Source organism: Coregonus clupeaformis, chromosome 33, assembly GCF_020615455.1.
Source record: "Coregonus clupeaformis isolate EN_2021a chromosome 33, ASM2061545v1, whole genome shotgun sequence".
In the NCBI taxonomy this organism is placed as follows: Eukaryota; Metazoa; Chordata; class Actinopteri; order Salmoniformes; family Salmonidae; genus Coregonus; species Coregonus clupeaformis.
In genome coordinates this window covers 22198791-22220717 of record NC_059224.1, presented here as the reverse complement: position 1 = coordinate 22220717, position 21927 = coordinate 22198791, and the positions used below count along the sequence as shown (strand labels likewise).

General features: G+C 43.8%; 1 protein-coding gene across 1 annotated transcript in view; it reads left to right on the top strand.

The window, feature by feature from the left end:
• The window catches only part of tulp4a (TUB like protein 4a), a 52291-nt gene that overhangs the window by 5336 nt on the left and 25028 nt on the right, over window positions 1-21927 (top strand). The gene's annotated exons all lie outside the window — the stretch shown is intronic.

The window sequence follows — 21927 nt, the reverse complement described above, 5'->3', positions numbered from 1 at the left end:
CTCACCAGATCTCGCACGCCCGACTAGTAGAGGTATGGCTACTGAACTTGAAGCAGCAAGAATGATGAGAGCAGACACTTGTACTTTCTCTTACGTTTTGCATAGCCTACCCTTTAGGAGCTGGAAGATTTGCAGGCAGAGACAAATTAATGGGTTATCAATATTTATTGAAAAGTTGCCAAAAATTCTAACATTTTGGGGTTGCACCTCTACTCACGTTGGTTGCCCTCCACTTCTTTCCATTATCAATATTTATTTCCGGACACTGTAGTGAACTGTAGCCTAGTCATATCATAGGGCGGCAGGTAGCCATTGGGCCATACCCGTGCTGACAAGGTGAAAAATCTGTCTGTGCCCTTGAGCAAGGCACTTAACCCTAATTTGCTCCAGCGGCGTCGTACTACTATGGCTGATCCTGTAAAACAAAACATTTCACTGCACCTATCCGGTGTAATCTAATCTGTGGCGACAGAAAAATATTTGAATCCCAAAGTTGTCTGACCGTCCGCAGCATGAAAAATGTTGACCGCGCTGCAGTGATGTCTGCCGGGACCAGTGGGAATGCAGACCTCTAGCTCCAATTACCTAAACTGACACAATGGTTTTGATGAGGTTGATGAAATAGGTTTGCAAAGTGCGATATGACAATAGGTGTGCGTTTTTAAGGGATTTTGGTTGATTCTCACTTTACCCACTTCCAGACACATTAATTCAAGTACATGTTCATCCGAAACAACAGTTCCCCCTTTCACACTTTCCCTAGTAATGAAGTGGATAATGTCCTTCCCCAGCCCATATTTGATATAAAGCAATAAATAAGCATACGCTTTGGGAAATGTAAAATCCATAATTTGGTAGCCGGGCGCATAATTCGGTGTCTCTGACAGTGTGGAAATGAGGTTGCCTAATGAATCCTATCAGGTTATGACGAATGTGCTTACTCTGGTGAGTAGTGGAGAGGAGAGAACCCACTCCCATGACCAACCGACCAGGGTCTTCACTCTATATTTATGTGACTGGCTGCTAGACTGAACAGGAAAATCCACTTTATCAGCAGTGATGGGAACGGCATTCGTGCCGCTGTACTTTAACGTCAGCATGGGTGATGATGTACCTTCATGTAAAATAGGACACCTCACAGAATAGAACAGGCCAAAATCTAATGTGAGTTCAAACAGAACAGCCAAGGTCAATAACTGCAACAGACAAGATTAGATTGGTCATAATCACCAGAGCAGCGAAGGTTATGGTTAGTTTAGTCCTTCAGTGTTTTCTGCGATCTGAATGGAGAAGCACGTTTGAATGGATGAGTTGTTTGGATCCTGGACAGAAGTGGGTCGCAGGGAATGACGATAAAGGCTTTTAAAGACATATTCCGGTACTTTGACGACTAAGAAAGTGTGTTTTAAACCTCCCGCTTTGGACTGGATGTGTCAATGTGTAGTTCATACATGCATAAACTATGAGCAGAATTACTGTCTTGCCTCAATTAGCCATGAAATCCCTAGTTTGAAAGCGACTTTTCTTGAAGCTGTGCTGCGCCATATTCCCTACATTTCCCCCTATGTGGGCCAGCCCCCTAGCAATTTGAGTTCTAGCCAATAAGCTTCAGCCCCTCACATTTGAGTGACCGCTAGCAAGAGGCCTGCTCAGCGTTATCCAATGAGGTTGCAGGGTGGGTCCAACGGCTCAGTGGACACAGCAGAGAGAGAAAGCAATGACGTGGTGCACATATCTGCACATACAGTGCCTTCAGAAAGTATTCACACCCATTGACGTTTTACACATTTTGTTGTGTTACAGCATGACACAGGCGTCCTTCCTAACTCAGTTGCCAGAGAGGAAGGAAACCGCTCAGGGATTTCACCTTGAGGCCAATGGTGACTTTAAAACAGTTAAAGAGTTGATTGGCTGTGATAGGCAAAAACTGAGGATGGATCAAAAACATTGTAGTTACTCCACAATACTAACCTAATTGACAGAGTAAAAAGAAGGAAGCCTGTACAGAATAAAACAATTCTAAAACATGCATCCTGTTTGCAATAAGGCACTAAAGTAAAACTGCAATAAATGTGGCAAAGAAATGAACATTATGTCCTGAATACAAAGCGTTATCTTTGGGGCAAATCCAACACTGTAACTAGTGCCTGCAACCTGGTTCAGGTTATCAGTTAACCTACCAGGGCAGATACAAACAGCACAGGAATGAAATCATCAACATGTATTGATCACATCTTTACTAATACTGCGGAAATGTGCTTTAAAGCAGTATCCAAATCCATCGGCTGTAGTGATCACAATATAGTAGCCATATCTAGGAAAACCAAAGGTCCAAAGAATAGGCCTAATATAGATTATAAGAGGTCACACAATAGGTTTTGTAGTGATTCCTATGTTGTTGATGTAAAGAATATTTGTTGGTCTGTGGTATGTAATGAGGAGCAACTAGACACTGCACTTGACACATTTAGGAAGTTGCTTATTCCAGTTACTAATAAGCATGCATCCATTAAGAAAATGACTGTAAAAACGGTTAAATCCCTGTGGATTGATAAGGAAATGAAAAATTGTATGATTGAGAGGGATGAGGCAAAAGGAATGGCAAACAAGTCTGGCTGCACAACCGATTGGCAAACATACTGCAAATTGAGAAATCATGTGGCTAAACTGAATAAAAATAAGAAACTACTACACTATGAAACAAATATAAATTACTGGCTCAAATAGCCGACCAATCAGCATGTTACCAAACCTTAGTAAACTTTTGAAAAAAATGGTGTTTGACCAGATACAATGCTATTTTACTGTAAACTAAATGACAACAGACGTTCAGCACGCTTATAGGGAAGGACATTCAACAAGCACAGCACTTACACAAATGACTGATGATTGGCTGAGAGAAATGTATGATAAAAAGATTGTGGGAGCTGTTTTGTTAGACTTCAGTGTTGCTTTTCACATAGTCGATCATAAAATACGGATGTGTTATGGCTTTACACCCACTGCTATATTGTGGATAAAGAGTTACCTGTCTAACAGAACACAGAGGGTGTTCTGTTATAATTTTTGTTTTAATGTTTAAAAAAATAAAAAAATAAATTGGGGATAGATTGTACCTTCATCAATGTAATTGTCTGCATCACTTCCAATCCCATATGTTTTTTTTTCTTCTCGCAAATATATATATACACAGTGAGGGGGAAAAAGTATTTGATCCCCTGCTGATTTTGTACGTTTGCCCACTGACAAAGAAATGATCAGTCTATAATTTTAATGGCAGGTTTATTTGAACAGTGAGAGACAGAATAACAACAACAAAATCCAGAAAAACCCATGTCAAAAATGTTATAAATTGATTTGCATTTTAATGAGGGAAATAAGTATTTGACCCCCTCTCAATCAGAAAGATTTCTGGCTCCCAGGTCTTTTATACAGGTAACGAGCTGAGATTAGGAGCACACTCTTAAAGGGAGTGCTCCTAATCTCAGCTTGTTACCTGTATAAAAGACACCTGTCCACAGAAGCAATCAATCAATCAGATTCCAAACTCTCCACCATGGCCAAGACCAAAGAGCTCTCCAAGGATGTCAGGGACAAGATTGTAGACCTACACAAGGCTGGAATGGGCTACAAGACTATCGCCAAGCAGCTTGGTGAGAAGGTGACAACAGTTGGTGCGATTATTTGCAAATGGAAGAAACACAAAATAATCAGCCCAGAACTACACGGGAGGATCTTGTCAATGATCTCAAGGCAGCTGGGACCATAGTCACCAATAAAACAATTGGTAACACACTACGCCGTGAAGGACTGAAATCCTGCAGCACCCGCAAGGTCCCCCTGCTCAAGAAAGCACATATACAGGGCCGTCTGAAGTTTGCCAATGAACATCTGAATGATTCAGAGGAGAACTGGGTGAAAGTGTTGTGGTCAGATGAGACCAAAATGGAGTGCTTTGGCATCAACTCAACTCGCCGTGTTTGGAGGAGGAGGAATGCTGCCTATGACCCCAAGAACACCATCCCCACCATCAAACATGGAGGTGGAAACATTATGCTTTGGGACGATAGACGGCGCCATGTACCGTCAAATCTCGGGTGAGAACCTCCTTCCCTCAGCCAGGGCATTGAAAATGGGTCGTGGATGGGTATTCCAGCATGACAATGACCCAAAACACACGGCCAAGGCAACAAAGGAGTGGCTCAAGAAGAAGCACATTAAGGTCCTGGAGTGGCCTAGCCAGTCTCCAGACCTTAATCCCATAGAAAATCTGTGGAGGGAGCTGAAGGTTCGAGTTGCCAAACGTCAGGCTCAACCTTAATGACTTGGAGAAGATCTGCAAAGAGGAGTGGGACAAAATCCCTCCTGAGATGTGTGCAAACCTGGTGGCCAACTACAAGAAACGTCTGACCTCTGTGATTGCCAACAAGGGTTTTGCCACCAAGTACTAAGTCATGTTTTGCAGAGGGGTCAAATACTTATTTCCCTCATTAAAATGCAAATCAATTTATAACATTTTTGACATGCGTCTTTCTGGATTTTTTTGTTGTTATTCTGTCTCTCACTGTTCAAATAAACCTACCATTAAAATTATAGACTGATCATGTCTTTGTCAGTGGGCAAACGTACAACATCAGCAGGGGATCAAATACTTTTTTCCCTCACTGTATATACAGTTGAAGTCGGAAGTTTACAAACACTTTGGTTGGAGTCGTTGAAACTCGTTTTTCAACCACTCCACAAATTTCTTGTTAACAAACTATAGTTTTGGCAAATCGGTTAGGACATCTACTTTGTGCATGACACAAGTAATAATTCCAACAATTGTTTACAGACAGATTTATTTCACTTATAATTCACTGTATCACAATTCCAGTGGGTCAGAAGTTTACATACACTAAGTTGACTGTGCCTTTCAACAGCTTGGAAAATTCCAGAAAATGATGTCATGGCTTTAGAAGCTTCTGATAGGCTAATTGACATAATTTGAGTCAATTGGAGGTGTACCTGTGGATGTATTTCAAGGCCAAGCTTCAAACTCAGTGCCTCTTTGCTTGACATCATGGGAAAATCTAAATAAATCAGCCAAGACCTCAGAAAAAAATGGTAGACCTCCACAAGTCTGGTTCATCCTTGGGAGCAATTTCCAAATGCCTGAAGGTACCACGTTAATCTGTACAAACAATAGTACGCAAGTATAAACACCATGGGACCACGCAGCCGTCATACCGCTCAGGAAGGAGACGCGTTCTGTCTCCTAGAGATGAACGTATTTTGGTGCAAAAAGTGCAAATCAATCCCAGAACAACAGCAAAGGACCTTGTGGAGATGCTGGAGGAAACGGGTACAAAAGTATCTATATCCACAGTAAAACGAGTCCTATATCGACATAACGTGAATGGCCGCTCAGTAAGGAAGAAGCCACTGCTCCAAACTACGGTTTGCAACAGCACATGAGGACAAAGATCGTACTTTTTGAAGAAATGTCCTCTGATCTGATTAAACAAAAATAGAACTGTTTGGCCATAATGACCATCGTTATGTTTGGAGGAAAAAGGGGGAGGGGGTTTGCAAGCCGAAGAACACCATCCCAACCATGAAGCACGGGGGTGGCAGCATCATGCTGTGGGGGTGCTCTGCTGCAGGAGGGACTGGTGCACTTCACAAAATAGATGGCATCATGAGGAAGGAAGATTATGTAGATTTATTGAAGCAACATCTCAAGACATCAGTCAGGAAGTTAAAGCTTGGTTGCAAATGGGTCTTCCAAATGGACAATGACCCCAAGCATACTTCCATAGTTGTGGCAAAATGGCTTAAGGACAACAAAGTCAAGGTATTGGAGTGGCCATCACAAAGCCCTGACCTCAATCCTATAGAAAATGTGTGGGCAGAACTGAAAAAGTGTGTGCGAGCAAGGAGGCCTACAAACCTGACTCAGTTACACCATCTCTGTCAATAGGAATGGGCCAAAATTCACCCAACTTATTGTGGGAAGCCTGTGTAAGGCTACCCGAAACGTTTGACCCAAGTTAAACAATTTAAAGGCAATGCTACCAAATACTAATTGAGTGTATGTAAACTTCTGATACACTGGGAATGTGATGAAAGAAATAAAAGCTGAAATAAATAATTCTCTCTGCTATTATTCTGACATTTCACATTCTTAAAACAAAGTGGTTGTCCTAACTGACCTAAGACATGGCATTTTTACTAGGATTAAATGTCAGGAATTGTGAAAAACTGAGTTTAAATGTATTTGTATGTAAACTTCCGACTTCAACTGTACATACCTAATTTACGTATAAATACATATACATACATATATACATATCCTTTAAAAATATATATTTCCCTTTATTACTTTCCAACCCCACCACCCCTTCCCTAATTGGAGTAAACTAGTGAACAACAAGGCTTAGGCCTCTACTTCCAGCTTATACATACTATATACATTTTATGGACACAGTCAATTTTACAATAATTCAATTTTGTTTGTTTTTACTGCTGAACATCCTCTACCCTCAAGCTCTCCGATCATTTTCATGATGTCCATCCGGTTTGCTTCTATATGCCATATCACAGAGGGCGTTCTTTAATGGAAGCCTCTCCAACATAATCCAGGTAGAATCAGGAATACTAGTGACATGCCACTGGCTTTGAGTAAAGCAGTATGGCTATGTATGCGGATGACTCAACACTATACACGTCAGCTACTACAGAGAGTGAAATCACTGCAACACTTAACAAAGAGCTGCAGTTAGTTTCAAAATGGGTGGCAAGGAATAAATTAGTCCTAAATATTTCAAAAAATGAAGAGCATTGTATTTGGGATAAATCATTCACTAAACCTCAACTGAATCTTGTAATACATAATGTGGAAATTGAGCAAGTTGAGGTGACTAAACTGCTTGGAGTAACCCTGGATTGTAAACTGTCATGGTCAAAACATGTTGATACAACAATAGCTAAGATGGCGAGAAGTCGGTCCATAATAAAGCGCAGCTCTGCCTTTTTAACAACACTATCTACAAGGCAGGTCCTACAGGCCCTAGTTTTGTCGCACCTGAACTACTGTTCAGTCGTGTGGTCAGGTGACACAAAGAGGGACCTCGGAAGATTACAATTGGCTCAGAACAGGGCAGTAAGGCTGGCCCTTAAATGTACATGGAGAGCTAACATTAATAATATGCATGTATGTCTCTCATGGCTCAAAGTGGAGGAGAGATTGACTTCTTTTTTTGTAAGAAGTGTTGACATGCTGAATGTACTGAGGTGTCTGTTTTTAAACTACTAGCACACAGCTCGGACACACATGCATACCCCACAAGACATGCCACCAAAGGTCTCTTCACAATCCCCAAGTCAAGAACAGACAATGGGAGGCGCACAGTACTACATAGAGGCATTGCTACATGGAACTCTATTCCACATCAGGTAACTGATGCAAGCAATAGAATCAGATTTTAAAAAACAGATAAAAATACACCTTATGTAACAGCGGGGACTGTGAAGAGACACACACAGGCACATACACATGATAAGACATACGTTTTTTATGATAAAAATAAACAGAATATAGCTAAGCACAGGCAGAAGTGATACAGGTGAAGTGATACACTTTTCGGGGCGCACCTTTGGCTCGTGAGTTAGTGCTACTTTCAGAACTACTGGCTGAAAAGTATGCAAATGTACCGGATAATCTCTTTAAGATGGCAGGAGAGGAGAGGCTGCAGGAGACTGAGCTCTGTGGCCCCACCAACACACCTATTGTTAGGTTTAAGAATATGAGTGTCTGAAGAAGACATGTCGAGGAAATGGCAAAGTCATCAAATATTTTTTCACCTCACCTCCCTGATTAACTTTTGTTGTTTATTTACCCTCAGCAGGGCCATAAGCTAGGGGGGCGGAGAGAAGTAGAGATGGGAGTGGAGAGGGGGATAGAGGGCCACTGAGTGGGAGATAATTATGAGAGGTTATAAGAGTAGGTGTTAAAGGAGGGAGGGGCCGAGAGCGAGAAAGGGGAAGAGAGTCTGTTTGCAGGCCAGAGAAAAAGCATCATGATCCATGTATGAGACACTTGCTCTGGAGATTGCATCAGTTGTGGCTTGAGCACAGGCTCTGTCACTTCAAAGAGAGGGAACGAGAGAGATGGAAGAAGAAGTCTGTGCAGGGCAGCCTACCTGTTTCTGTGAGAGAGGGAGAAACCAAGATAATGATAGCTGAAGAGAGACATAAAACAGACACACAGGGAGGTGGACAGGGATAGATAATGTGGATATCTGTTAATTTCTGGTCGTAAACCTTATTTTGCTTTATTTCTACCAGGCCCAACGCGTTCTCTGGCTGTCTCATCATGTGTATGCTAGCTCCTCAGTCCTCTCACGTCAACTTGATTTTGGGATGTTCCATGTCCACCTCATTGAATAATGTTGAGTGTCATCATGGGATGTGTGTGTGTTATAAATGCAGTAAGGTGGATCCATCTAATCTGTCCTAACACCACCATCTTCGCTGCAAATCCATTTTTAACCAAAACAAAAAGCCCAGATTAGTCCAAATAGACAAGACCGTAAAACAAAGCTTATTATTAGCGCCGACTCTGTCTTTTTTTAGACTAATTTTAAAACACAGTTCAAAAGAAGCATACCCTTTTATAGTGGGAGTGTCTGTAATTTAATGTGAAAATGTAAAACATAGATGTTATGACTGTCAATCTAATTCCAATGCAGCAGTAGGTTTATAATCCCAATGGGAGTCCTATCAGCCCTACTGATGACAACACAGCCTTGGCTTTTTGTTCTATTTTCTGTGAGTGCGTGTTTTGTGTTTGATCTGAATTAGGAACATTAACAGTGCCAATCTCAAGGGGCCCGTTTTACTTTTGGGGCTAAAAATAAGAAATTATAAAAAATTCCTTTGTGGACCGTCACTGCAGACTCTGAAAGGAAGGTTTATGGAGGCTCACCAGGCTGAAAGGTGTGTATTAATTTTGTGGTATTTGAAGAGTGACACACCTTCTCAAGCCCCTCTGCAGCAGTAGACAATGAGCAGACACACACTCACACACACCTCCCAGTCTTTCCCATGGGTTCAGTCTGGAGTCCCACCTGTTTTTCACCATGCCTTCCCAAAGCCCAGTGTTAAGTAGTGTGATTGCAGGTTTCAGACAGACCGAGCATTCTACAGAGAGACTGACATGACCCTGGGGACACTGCTACCTCTGCTACCTGTTTACCAGCCTCTTCACTGCACAAACTGGTCTTAGTTTACAGATCTGAGGTCATGGCAAAAACTGTCTACAGAATAATATTTGTAACAGAATATGTTTATATTCGCAACCAGAATAACCTCAGAACAGCTCTCTCTCAGTGCCTTTGCCCTTTCTTCTTTAGCCTTTACTATGGTATGATACACTAGATGGGTCTAGTTCATACAGTTTTAACGGGTCCTAATGGATGCAAGGTAGTGATGGGGTGGGGAATCTATATACATATCGCAATATTATTTTTGGATGATATTATATCGATATTTGACTCCGATGTATTTAAAAAAAATAACAATAAAAAGTGTTTATATACATTACCGTTCAAAAGTTTGGGGTCACTTAGAAATGTCCTTGTTTTTGAAATAAAACATTTTTTTTGTCCGTTAAAATAACATCAAATTGTTCAGAAATACAGTGTAGACATTGTTAATGTTGTAAATCGCTATTGTAGCTGGAAACGGCTGATTTTTAATGGAATATCTACATAGGCGTACAGAGGCCCATTATCAGCCGTTATTTGGCAATTTCTCACATATAGCTTTCATTTCTCAGAACAAGAATAGACTGACGAGTTTCAGAAGAAAGTTATTTGTTTCTGGCCATTTTGAGCCTGTAATCGAACCCACAATTGCTGATGCTCCAGATACTCAACTAGTCTCAAGAAGGCCAGTTTTATTGCTTCTTTAATCAGCACAACAGTTTTCAGCTGTGCTAACATAATTGCAAAAGGGTTTTCTAATGAGCAATTAGCCTTTTAAAATTATAAACTTGGATTAGCAAACACAACGTGCCATTGGAACACAGGACTGATGGTTGCTGATAATGGGCCTCTGTACGCCTATGTAGATATTCCATAAAAAATCAGCCATTTCCAGCTACAATAGCCATTTACAACATTAACAATGTCTAGACTGTATTTCTGATCAATTTGATGTTATTTTAATGGACAAAAAATTTGCTTTTCTTTCAAAAACAAGGACATTTCTAAGTGACCCCAAACTTTTGAACGGTAGTGTATATAGGTAACGTTAGCTGGCACTAATCGGCTGTACCTGTGTCAAAACTACGGTATTTCTCATCCTATAGCTTGTTCTCCATCTTCTTTTTAAATAGTTAGCCAACATGTTTTCAGCACTTTTATTTCTGCTGCTTTTTCCATGACATAGCTTCCAGTTGGTCAGTCTGATCCCTTATTGATGTCACTTGATAAATCCACTTCAATCAGTGTAGATGAAGGGGAGGAGACAGGTTAAAGAAGGATTTTTAAGCCTTGAGACAATTGAGACATGGATTGTGTATGTGTGACATTGAGGGTGAATGGGCAAGACAAAATATTGAAGTGCCTTTGAACAGGGTATGGTAGTAGGTGCCAGGCACACCGGAGTGTCAAGAACTGCAACGCTGCTGGGTTTTTCCACACTCAACAGTTTCCCGTGTGTATCAAGAATGGTCCACCACCCAAAGGACATCCAGCCAACTGTGGGAAGCATTGGAATCAACATGGGACATCATCCCTGTGGAACGCTTTCGACACCTTGTAGAGTCCATGCCCCGACGAATTGAGGCTGTTCTAAGAGCAAAAGGTGGTGCAACTCAATATTAGGAAGGTGTTCCGAATGTTTTGTACACTCTGTGAATAGTGAGCAATATGTTTGGAACATCAAATCGCAATAAAATCACAGTATCGAATCACAATACGTATCGGTTTGGCACCTACAGTGAGGGGGAAAAAGTATTTGATCCCCTGCTGATTTTGTACGTTTGCCCACTGACAAAGAAATGATCAGTCTATAATTTTAATGGTAGGTTTATTTGAACAGTGAGAGACAGAATAACAACAAAAAAATCCAGAAAAACCCATGTCAAAAATGTTATAAATTGATTTGCATTTTAATGAGGGGAAATAAGTATTTGACCCCCTCTCAATCAGAAAGATTTCTGGCTCCCAGGTGTCTTTTATACAGGTAACGAGCTGAGATTAGGAGCACACTCTTAAAGGGAGTGCTCCTAATCTCAGCTTGTTACCTGTATAAAAGACACCTGTCCACAGAAGCAATCAATCAATCAGATTCCAAACTCTCACCATGGCCAAGACCAAAGAGCTCTCCAAGGATGTCAGGGACAAGATTGTAGACCTACACAAGGCTGGAATGGGCTACAAGACCATCGCCAAGCAGCTTGGTGAGAAGGTGACAACAGTTGGTGCGATTATTTGCAAATGGAAGAAACACAAAATAACTGTCAATCTCCCTCGGCCTGGGGCTCCATGCAAGATCTCACCTCGTGGAGTTGCAATGATCATGAGAACGGTGAGGAATCAGCCCAGAACTACACGGGAGGATCTTGTCAATGATCTCAAGGCAGCTGGGACCATGGTAACCAATAAAACAATTGGTAACACACTACGCCGTGAAGGATTGAAATCCTGCAGTGCCCGCAAGGTCCCCCTGCTCAAGAAAGCACATATACAGGGCCATCTGAAGTTTGCCAATGAACATCTGAATGATTCAGAGGAGAACTGGGTGAAAGTGTTGTGGTCAGATGAGACCAAAATCGAGCTCTTTGGCATCAGCTCAACTCGCCGTGTTTGGAGGAGGAGGAATGCTGCCTATGACCCCAAGAACACCATCCCCACCGTCAAACATGGAGGTGGAAACATTATGCTTTGGGGGTGTTTTTCTGCTAAGCGGACAGGACAACTTCACCGCATCAAAGGGACGATGGACGGGGCCATGTACCGTCAAATCTTGGGTGAGAACCTCCTTCCCTCAGCCAGGGCATTGAAAATGGGTCGTGGATGGGTATTCCAGCATGACAATGACCCAAAACACACGGCCAAGGCAACAAAGGAGTGGCTCAAGAAGAAGCACATTAAGGTCCTGGAGTGGCCTAGCCAGTCTCCAGACCTTAATCCCATAGAAAATCTGTGGAGAGAGCTGAAGGTTCGAGTTGCCAAACGTCAGCCTCGAAACCTTAATGACTTGGAGAAGATCTGCAAAGAGGAGTGGGACAAAATCCCTCCTGAGATGTGTGCAAACCTGGTGGCCAACTACAAGAAACGTCTGACCTCTGTGATTGCCAACAAGGGTTTTGCCACCAAGTACTAAGTCATGTTTTGCAGAGGGGTCAAATACTTATTTCCCTCATTAAAATGCAAATCAATTAATAACATTTTTGACATGCGTTTTTCTGGATTTTGTTGTTGTTATTCTGTCTCTCACTGTTCAAATAAACCTACCATTAAAATTATAGACTGATCATGTCTTTGTCAGTGGGCAAACGTACAAAATCAGCAGGGCATCAAATACTTTTTTCCCTCACTGTAAGTATCATGATAATATCATATCGTGAGGTCCCTGGCAATTCTCTGCCTTAATGCAAGGTCTATTTCTGCACACAGTCATACCATTTCCTATTGCGGGCATAGGCTTGGCTACTTTTCAGACTTCAGGGCGGTTTATGTCTCAGTAGCTCTGCCTATCCTCTTTCCTTTCATGCTTCTCTTCTCTCTCTCTGACTTCCCTCTAGCACCCCATTATTGTTCCTCTGACGCCCCTCTCTCCTGCTTACTGCCCCCACCTTCTCTTTCCTCCCATAACCTGTCTTCCTCCTCCCTCTGCCCTCTTTCCGGCAGCTCTCCCCTCCTCATGTCTTTTGACCACCACTCTCCTCTCTTTTCTACATCCCTCTAAGGTTGGGCGATATTACGATAGCATCGTCTATCGACGATGATAGACAGCAGTTGTCGATGGTGACGACATGATGTTACAGATGATGGTGACAGACGATGGTTTAGCCTATTTGAACTTGGCAGCACACAAGTGACATTCTGAGTAATTAGCCTATTCCTATTTGCTGTAGCCTTTTTCAATAAATCTGTTTTATATAGCCTACAGAACGCAGGAGAGGAATGTAGGCCAGACAGAGTGGAGAATTCCACCAAAGCACCGCAAAATGTCCAGTCAGAAAACATTGTTTCTCTTTCTCTGTCGGATGGGCATTAGGCTATAGCATAAACCTTGTAAGTATTTGTTTTTATGTAGCCTGTATTCCCTTCCCTCTTCATTTGATAGGCTACGAATATGACTGAAGGCTACGCGTCATCGTTTTATGTATAGCTTTCTCCGGATCAAACAAGGAATATAACGGAGTTCCATCTCAAAGTAATTTGAATAGTCTAAAACCTTAAGTAGCCAGAGCAATACAAATGAGACCGATCAAACAATATCAAAAACATATAGCATTTTTTTTATGACATATTTAAGCTTATTGAGAAATAAATTATCCATGCTGGCTGGGAAAATCCCTCCATGCGAGGTTGAAAACCAAATGGCCAATAACCCATCCTCATTCCTCCTACTGGCCTTATCATACAAGCTTTAAGACAAGTTGAAGTTATGAACAGTAGCTTATTTCCCAAATATTGTAGCCTATGAAGGCGTTGTCCTAAAGTTGTTGTGGCTTTTAAAAATAAGCCTAAGCATAGGCTGTTCTCAGTCACAGCAGTTTCTATCAAGCCAATGATGTAGTCCTATAACCTAGCTCACTACGGTAAGACGGCCCAACCTCATCAGACAGACACTGCTCCATCATGTGCGCATCCCACACACACACACACACACACACAAACCTGTTCTGCTCCTCCACCAGAAAGGAGTACTTAGCCTCAACAACAATATATTTCGTCATGATTATTCCAGTTGCATTCGATTTTGTGCTATAGCCCAACTGTAGCCCAGTATTTGTTCATTACTGTTGTAATTCTTATGGGGGCGAAATCATCGTATATCACAATGTTTTATGGGTACATAATCACGATAGGACAAAAGTTGTCATCGCCCAACCCTACATGCCTCTACCTCTCTTTTCTTCCCTCCAGAGCCCCTTCAGGAAGGAATAGAGTGAACGTGTGACCCTGTCCTCAGTGGCATGTGCTGTGTTGGTGTCACAGGCCAACGTGCTTAGTGACAGCTTTAGCTGCTAATCTATCCTTGGAGAGGACGTTGTTATGTAACTCCCACTCGCCTCCTCTCTCAGGTGCAGGGATATGTGTGTTTTGAAGGGGGTCTTGCCCCCACCTATGCAGTGATAGCGGAAACACTGCCAACTCCATGGTAAAACCAGGCAAATCCTACTAGTCTGCGAGTGGCTACTCCTCTACTCATCCTAACCTTCCATTAGGACCAGTCATCTGTGTCATATTATCAGATATCGATATTTAATAAAGCCCCTACTCAACGCTCCGTCTTCCCATAAAATATCTCCATACCTACCCTGAAGGTCCTGTCCTGCTGCCCTGGTGTCCGGCCGCAAATCACATCCCCCCCCACCCCGCCCTCTGCGTTGGTCCTAGCGCAGCGTTTTTCTCTAATTGAGTTCCGGTTCTGATTTAATGTCACGTCAGACACTGAGACAGAAGAGAGCTGGAGTAGGGGGAAAGGAGGAGTGTGTCCCCTCTCTCTCTCTCTACATGTCTGCTCTGTCTGTACTCTGTAAGACATTACCTTTATAGTGAGCTGGCTGATTCAGGCTGTATCTCTACTTTTATAGTGAGCTGGCTGATTCAGGCGGTCTGTCCTTAGAGTTCCCATCACAGAGAGGGTCACTGAGGAGAACGCTCTTCTGTCAATGAGTTACAGGTTATTGGACAACCACCGATTTTAGCATGGTTTGTCTTTGTCTACACACAGTCTCATTGCTGTGTGTAGGCCTAAATATTGTCTAGATAGGTGCTGATTGTAATTATCTAAAAAAAAAATGTTATACTGATATTAGATCAGCTCCTAAGGGCAATGACATACATCTTCCTAATATTGAGTTGCACCCCCCCTTTGCACATCAGCAGAACCTGCCCTCATCTCCATTTCTCTGTATAAAGAACACTCCCCTCCACCTTGAGGACCTTGGATCCAGCAGACCTTTGTGTCCTCACTCCTCTCCTCTACTGGTTGTACCAGTCATAGAAATAGAATGAATAGGACGGTTTGGAACCTCTAACCCTGGCAACTTGAATGGGGATGCCCGTTCTATGGTGTCCTCTCCCCTTCTGCTGACTGGGCTGCTCGGGCAATGCATGGTACAGCTGTCCCTTAATTTGATTTGCCACCTCAGTGAGGCTGGCCGGGTCCTCCCTGGGTCCCTGCTGGGTCCCCGAGTCACAGGCAGGGGCCATTCAGGGGCCAGGGTCACAATGACACTCACTGCCAGCCTGCAAATTGTCAGCTGCTGCTGCTAACTTTCCAGGCAAAAGTGGTCAATGGCCTGCAGTTGTCAGGATAGCAGTGTTAAGGGGATTTGAACTTGGCGTCTCTCTGTTACCTGAATGGCGTTATTAGTGGGAGAGGCAGAGAAAGTGTTTTTGATTTTATGTGTATATATTTTGTGAACAGGCCTATTGTATGTTAGCTACAGTGCGCACCAAAAGTATTGGGACAGTGACATTTATGTTGTTGTTTTGGCTCTGTACTCCAGCACTTGAAATTATACTGTTTCTATGAGGTTAAAGTGAAGACTGTCACCTTTTAATTTGAGGGTATATTCATCCATATCGGGTGAACCGTTTACAAATTACAGCACTTTTTGTATATAGTCCTCCCATTTTAGGGGACCAAATGTATTGGGACAAATTCACTTGTGTGTGTTAAAATAGTCAAAAGTAAATAAGAATATCATGTTTCTAATCACTTCTACATTAATGTGAATGCTACCATGATTACGGATAATCCTGAATGAATCGTGAATAATGAGTGAGAAATGTATAGATGAACAAATATCATACCCCCAAGACATCCTAACCTCTCACCATTACAATAACAGGGGAGGTTAGCATTTTTGGGGGGGTAGGATATTTATACTACATTTTTGACTACTTTAATACACATATGTGAACTTGACCCATTACTTTTGTTCCCTTAAAAGGGGGGGCTTATGTACAAAAAGTGCTGTAATTTAGAAACGGTTCAAGTCAAATCAGTGCAAATAGTCTGGGTAGCCATGATTAGCTGTTCAGGAGTCTTATGGCTTGTGGGGTAGAAGCTGTTAAGAAGCCTTTTGGACCTAGACTTGGCTCTCCGGTACCGCTTGCTGTGCGGTAGCAGAGAGAACAGTCTATGACTAGGGTGGCTGGAGTCTTTGACAATTTTTAGGGCCTTCCTCTGACACCGCCTGGTATAGAGGTCCTGGATGATAGTTTGTTGGTGATGTGGACACCAAGGAACTTGAAGCTCTCAACCTGTTCCACTACAGCCCTGTCGATGAGAATGGGGGCGTGCTCAGTCCTTTTTTTCCGTTGTAGTCCACAATCATCTCCTTTGTCTTGATCACATTGAGGGAGAGGTTGTTATCCTGGCACCACACGGCCAGGTCTCTGACCTCCTCCCTATAGACTGTCTCATCGTTGTCGGTGATTATGCCTACCACTGTTGTGTCGTCGGCAAACTTAATGATGGTGTTGGAGTCATGCCTGGCAATGCAGTCATGGGTGAACAGGGAGTGTAGGAGGGAACTGAGCACGCACCCCTGAGGATCAGCGTGGCAATGTGTTGTTACCTACCCTTACCACCTGGGGGCAGCCCGTCAGGAAGTCCAGGATCTAGTTGCTGAGGGAGGTGTTTAGTCCCAGGGTTCTTAGCTTAGTGATGAGCTTTGAGGGCACTATGGTGTTGAACGCTGAGCTGTAGTCAATGAATAGCATTCTCACGTAGGTGTTCCTCTTGTCCAGGTGGGAAAGGGCAGTGTGGAGTGCAATATAGATTGCACCATCTGTAGATCTGTTGGGGCGGTATGCAAATTGGAGTGGGTCTAGGATTTCTGGGATAATGGTGTTGATGTGAGCCATGACCAGCCTTTCAAAGCGCTACAGACGTGAGTGCTACGGGTCAGTAGTAATTTAGTCAGGTTATCTTAGTGTTCTTGGGCACAGGGACTATGGTGGTCTGCTTGAAACATGTTGGTATTACAGACTCAGTCAGGGACATGTTGAAAATGTCAGTGAAGACACTTGCCAGTTGGTCAGCCCATGCTCGGAGTACACGTCCTGGTAATCCGTCTGGCCCTGCGGCCTTGTGAATGTTGACCTGCTTAAAAGTCTTACTCACATCGGCTACGGAGAGCGTGATCACATAGTCATCCGGAACAGCTGATGCTCTCATGCATGCTTCAGTGTTGCTTGCCTCGAAGCGAGCATAGAAGTAATTTAGCTGGTAGGCTTGTGTCACTGGGCAGCTCGCGGCTGTGCTTCCCTTTGTAGTCTGTAATAGTTTGCAAGCCCTGCTACATCCGACGAGCGTCGGAGCCGGTGTAGTACGATTCAATCTTAGTCCTGTATTGACTCTTTGCCTGTTTGATGGTTTGTCGGAGGGCATGGCGGGATTTCTTATAAGCGTCCAGGTTAGAGTCCCGCTCCTTGAAAGCGGCAGCTTTACCCTTTAGTTTAGTGCGGATGTTGCCTGTAATCCATGGCTTCTGGTTGGGGTACGTACGGTCACTGTGGGGACGACGTCATCGATGCACTTATTGATGAAGCCAGTGACTGATGTGGTGTACTCCTCAATGCCATTGGAAGAATCCTGGAACATATTCTAGTCTGTGCTAGCAAAACAGTCCTGTAGCTTAGCATCTGCGTCATCTGATCACTTCCTTATTTACAGAGTCACTGGTGCTTCCTGCTTTAGTTTTTGCTTATAAGCAGGAATCAGGAGGATATAATTATGGTCAGATTTGCCAAATGGAGGGCAAGGGAGAGCTTTGTACGCGTCTATGTGTGTGGCATAAAGGTGGTCTAGAGTTTTTTTTCCTCTGGTTGCACATTTAACATGCTGGTAGAAATGAGGTAGAACGGATTTAAGTTTTCCTGCATTATAGTCCCCGGCCACTAGGAACGCTGCCTCTGGATGAGCGTTTTCCTGTTTGCTTATGGCCTTATACAGCTCATTGAGTGCAATCTTAGTGCCAGCATCGGTTTGTGGTGGTAAATAGACAGCTACAAAAAATATAGAAGAGAACTCTCTTGGTAAATAGTGTGGTCTACAGCTTATCATGAGATACTCTACCTCAGGCGAGCAAAACCTTGAGACTTCCTTAGTATTAGATTTCGTGCACCAGCTGTTGTTTACAAATATACACAGACCGGCACCCCTTGTCTTACCGGAGTCAGCCGTTCTATCCTGCCGATGTAGCGTATATCCCGCGAGCTGTATGTCGCCATTATCCATGTCGTCGTTCAGCCACGATTCTGTGAAACATAAGATATTACAGTTTTTAATGTCCCGTTGGTAGGTTATCCTTGATCTTAGGTCGTCCATTTTGTTTTCCAATGATTGTATGTTGGCTAATAGGACTGATGGAAGAGGCAGATTACTCGCTCGCCGTCGGATCCTTACAAGGCTCCCCGACCTACGTCCACGATATCTCTTTCTCATGCGAATGACGGGGATTTGGGCCTTATCGGGTGTCTGTAGAATATCCTTTGCGTCCGACTCAGTGAATAAAACATCTTCGTCCAATACAAGGTGTGTAATCGCTGTCCTGATATCCAGAAGCTCTTTTTGGTCATAAGATACGGTGGCAGAAACATTATGTACAGAATAAATTACAAATAACGCGAAAAAACACACATAATAGCACAATTGGTTAGGGGGCCGTAAAACGGCAGCCATCTCCTCCGGCGCCATCTTGCACCCGATATGGATGAAAATACCCTCAAACTTATAGCCGACAGTCTGCACCTTAACATCAGTCATTGTATAATTTCAAATCCAAAGTGCTGGAGTACAGCGCTAAAACAACAAAAAATGTGTCACTGTCCCAATACTTTTGGAGCTCACTGTATATATCCTAGTAGAAATATTCATTATGTGGCTGTACGTTGGTATACTATCCCCGTTCCAGCCCTTTAAATTAGAATCCTTGTCTCGGCCCCGGACAGGTTAAGGTTAGGCTACTATGCTGGTTTAGCCTGTATCTGGGGCTGTCCTGTTTTAGCGCGCTGTTTCCCTGGGCCCTGTACGTTTTGTAGCTTCCCAGTCTAATCCTGTCTGTCTCCATGTGACGTCTGATCCCCTAAATCGCTGTGTCACGGTGTGGTCCAGGCACTCAGCTGTCCCCCCTGGGCCGCCTGACCAGCTCACATTAATCCCCCCCCACAGGGCTAAAAACACACACACACACACTCTAACCTAGTGTGTGTGTATGTTGTATTTCCTCCCCATCTAATCAAGGGGTACAGATTGTATAATGCAGACCTGTGCCCCTGACTACTGCTGTAACAGATTGTATAATGCAGGCCTGTGCCCCTGACTACTGCTGTAACAGATTGTATAATGCAGGCCTCTGCTCCTGACTACTGCTGTAACAGATTGTATAATGCAGGCCTGTGCTCCTGACTACTGCTGTAACAGATTGTATAATGCAGGCCTGTGCTCCTGACTACTGCTGTAACAGATTGTATAATGCAGGCCTGTGCTCCTGACTACTGCTGTAACAGATTGTATAATGCAGGCCTGTGCCCCTGACTACTGCTGTAACAGATTGTATAATGCAGGCCTGTGCCCCTGACTACTGCTGTAACAGATTGTATAATGCAGGCCGACAAATACATTTCGCTCCAGTGAGGTTGCAGACAGTGCAGTGGCAGCAGGCTATAGCCCAAAATAAAATGGTTGGACTAGCCTTTACAAACCTGCGTTTTCAAAAACACAGTCTGGTTATTGTTATTTATTTTTCCATCCCTTGTCTGTGTAGTCTGGTCATGCCTCTACAAAGCGTCATCATCACAGTGAAAACCTATGAGCTTTCTTTGCCTGCTCTGAGGCCCCCACATCACCTGGTGACTTCGTAGCATGATGATGGATAGGGGCCCTTTCAGCTGTGTGTGAATGGCCTGCCATACAGAGACCTATCATTATAGGGACCTACAGTTCTATCTCCAACCCTAGAGCAGCAGGCCTGGTCTCATTGTGCTGTGGCTCCCCTGTGGGTGTGGACTGGGGACAGGCCTGTAGTACTGCAGGAGGATTTATGCCAGAGTGAGTGGGTGGGAGAGCACTGTAAATCTAGCATAGTGGACACCTTATTACTCAGGCTTTAGACTGTGAGGAGAGGCTGGAGAGGGATGGGTGTTTAGATGCTCACCTTTTGTGGACAGGGCAAAGAGGGCTGGATACAGCTGGAGGTGGAGATGATGAGTTGTCGTATGGACAAATCTATACTAACAATACTGTGTTAGGGAGGGCTGATGATGGGTGAATACATGCTTTTTTCTTCAGCCTTTTGAACTGAGTGCAGTGCATTTGCTTGGACAGGGACTTGATCTGCACATTGTGTAGATCTGTCTTATAATTCTGCCTATCTTGTCTCTCGGTTGTATCTGAGCCGATGTCGTAACCCCAGAACAGGTGATGTTTTCAACTCTGACCTGTGACTGTAGGGCCCCGTGTAGCGCAGTTGGTAGAGCATGGCGCTTGCAACACCAGGGTTGTGGGTTCGATTCCCACAGGGGGACAGTATGAAAATGTATGCACTCACTAACTGTAAGTCGCTCTGGATAAGAGCGTCTGCTAAATGACTAAAATCTAAAATGTACTATGCTCACACAATGTGTGTTCTAGTGAAAGTGGTTCCAGTGCTATATAGGAGTGCATAGAGCGATGGCGAGAGAGAGCCTAGCGGGCTAATCTAGGTCTCAGCCCACAGGGGAGCTGATCTGATGGGCGTGCAGTCAGTGTAAGCCTGTTTGTACGCGTGTGTGTTTTCCACGTGCTTTGGGGTCTGTGGAGAGGTGTACCAAGCCTGGGATTATACCTCTGGGAATAGGCAGTCACGCTACACAAGACCAGACAGAGGGAGTGAGAATGGGAGGTGGATGGAGTGAAAAGGGAGGTAGGGAAAGAAGCATGGAGAGAGAGGAGGAGGATGGCAGAAAGTGGGTGATGGGGAGGCAGATGAAGAGAAACCGACTAGAGGGAGAGAAAGAGAGAGGGATTAGAATAAGACAAAAGCAGACGGTGAGTAACCTAGTTGTCCTCACCATCGGTCACACGTTCACTCCCCCTCCCCTCCTCAGGTGTGAGTTACTACCTAAAGGTCAGAGCCGTGACGCAGGTACACAGCCGTACGGCTCCGTCTATTCGGTGTCCTCTGGGTCAGTGCAAAAGCCCATATATCTGTGAGTCACTGCTGCCAGTGGGAGCATCCATTTTGATTCTGTGGTCATCAAGCTGTACCATTCCTACTCATGTCTACTAACGCTCTCATACTCGCTCCATCTCTCTCTTTCTCCCTTCTTCTTTTTCACCCTCCTCTCTGTCTTTCTCTCTCCCTCACACTCTTCCCCCTTTTTGTGAGCGCTTCAGCCAAAGTAGCTAATCAGGCCCCACTCCATCATCATCATCACCCCCCCCCCCAGCCCTCTCTTCAGATTGAGTGAAGTTCTGGATGGGGGCAGGTGGGGAGCAAAAGGTCTACCTCTCTTAGAGTGCTCAGTTATGAGTATGGAGTAGCACTTGAGAGTTAGCTTGTTGAACCGTTTGAAGGAAGACAGACACTGAAGTTGTTCTGCCTTGCTCTGCTTCTGAGTGGCTCAGCATGATGAAAGGAAGTGGGAATTGATAGAAACTCATTATCTAAGACACTCAGGATATTAGGACTTGTTTTACGTCACT